The sequence below is a fragment of the Solanum dulcamara genome, chromosome 4, assembly GCF_947179165.1.
Source record: "Solanum dulcamara chromosome 4, daSolDulc1.2, whole genome shotgun sequence".
Classification (NCBI taxonomy): domain Eukaryota; kingdom Viridiplantae; phylum Streptophyta; class Magnoliopsida; order Solanales; family Solanaceae; genus Solanum; species Solanum dulcamara.
In genome coordinates this window covers 68128112-68129510 of record NC_077240.1, presented here as the reverse complement: position 1 = coordinate 68129510, position 1399 = coordinate 68128112, and the positions used below count along the sequence as shown (strand labels likewise).

Below are 1399 nucleotides of genomic sequence, written 5' to 3'. Positions count from 1 at the left end.
GCATGTTGATTAGTTGGAATTTGGATTGGGTAGCTGTTGGATGCCATGTTACTGCTGCTCAGATCTCAACTTAGAAGAACTGGAGTAAACCTTAGCTTTCTTGTCTTCACAGTTCCGTAGAGAAGAAGGGCTCTTGATACCACTGTTAGACTTTTAAACTAATAAGAAAAAAATAAGGTTCAACAGAACTTCTTTTTCATTCAAATGACATATTACAAAAGGCTTAGACACATATAACTATATAATCTTTTCAAAAGTTAGTAGAAATCATAATTATCCAACCACTATTGACTTTCTTACATTAATGCTTTTTTACCGATGATAATGTAGTTTTGCAGTAATGATCAAAATCATGATTACGACTATACTACTGCCTTGTATCTGAGGCTATCCATCCTTTTATCTTTTGATTTGTTTTATGAAAGAAGGGGTTCATATGATGACTAGTAACATAATTCACATGAAGTTTTCGATTATCCCTAAAATTATTTGTCTTTCACTCCTATATGTTGACTCTCTCAATTTTTGTTACAAGGAAAATGAAGACTTATTAGAGATTGGTTACCTTACCGATCATCCTCATATATAATTAGGAGTTTTGGGGTTCTAATAAAGAACAAAATATCAGGACCACTTTCTTACCACTAAGCCGTCAGTTAGTTTTGTTAGGGGGTTCACATATTAATATACATATATAATTATTTAATTTTTTAAAATAAATACAGAATCTATGAAAAAGCTATAGGGTTCGTACAAAGCCACACTTAGCTCCACCCCTGCCAAAAAACTGAGTCCATAAAAAAATACTTCTTAGCGAACAATTATAATTTATCACTTCGAGTACTAAAAATAGAGAATTATGACAACTTTATTTACCAATATTGAAAAGGACTAGGGGTGTGTGCCTAGTGATTGGGGTTCAACTTGAATAGGCTAAAATAAACTCAACAAAAGGGATTGGTACATGGATAGCGTTTGGTCTAGCTACGTTTTAATATTCTCCCGAATTATCAAATGTATGTACGTCTGTTTTTTTCGAACACCAAGACCTTTCAATAGAAACACCAAACATTGTTTGACTAGATGGACTATCCCTATCTCACACCATCAAATGAGAAATTACTCAGATTACCCCATCTCTGGCTGAAACCCATAGAGTAATTTCAACAAGTCCTCACTATTTAGTCTTACCCATCTCCATTTTACTTTTCCAAGCCAAAATGGCTTAGATATCTCTATCAATGTTTGTAACCACTAATTTTTTGGATTAAAACTTCAAGACTACAATAGATCCATGTCATACAATCAATTTTGGAGAAGATTAATTAAAATCCATTCGGGGTTTTACACTACCATCTAGCACACACATCCCTAGCTAAGGATTTAGCTACTCATAAAT

General features: G+C 33.2%; 1 non-coding gene across 1 annotated transcript; it reads left to right on the top strand.

Moving 5' to 3' along the window:
• Positions 1–427: 427 nt before the first annotated feature.
• LOC129888151 (small nucleolar RNA snR60/Z15/Z230/Z193/J17) lies at positions 428–518 on the top strand. Its single transcript, XR_008766576.1, has one exon. It is a non-coding gene; the product is annotated as a small nucleolar RNA snR60/Z15/Z230/Z193/J17 (small nucleolar RNA).
• Positions 519–1399: the final 881 nt, after the last annotated feature.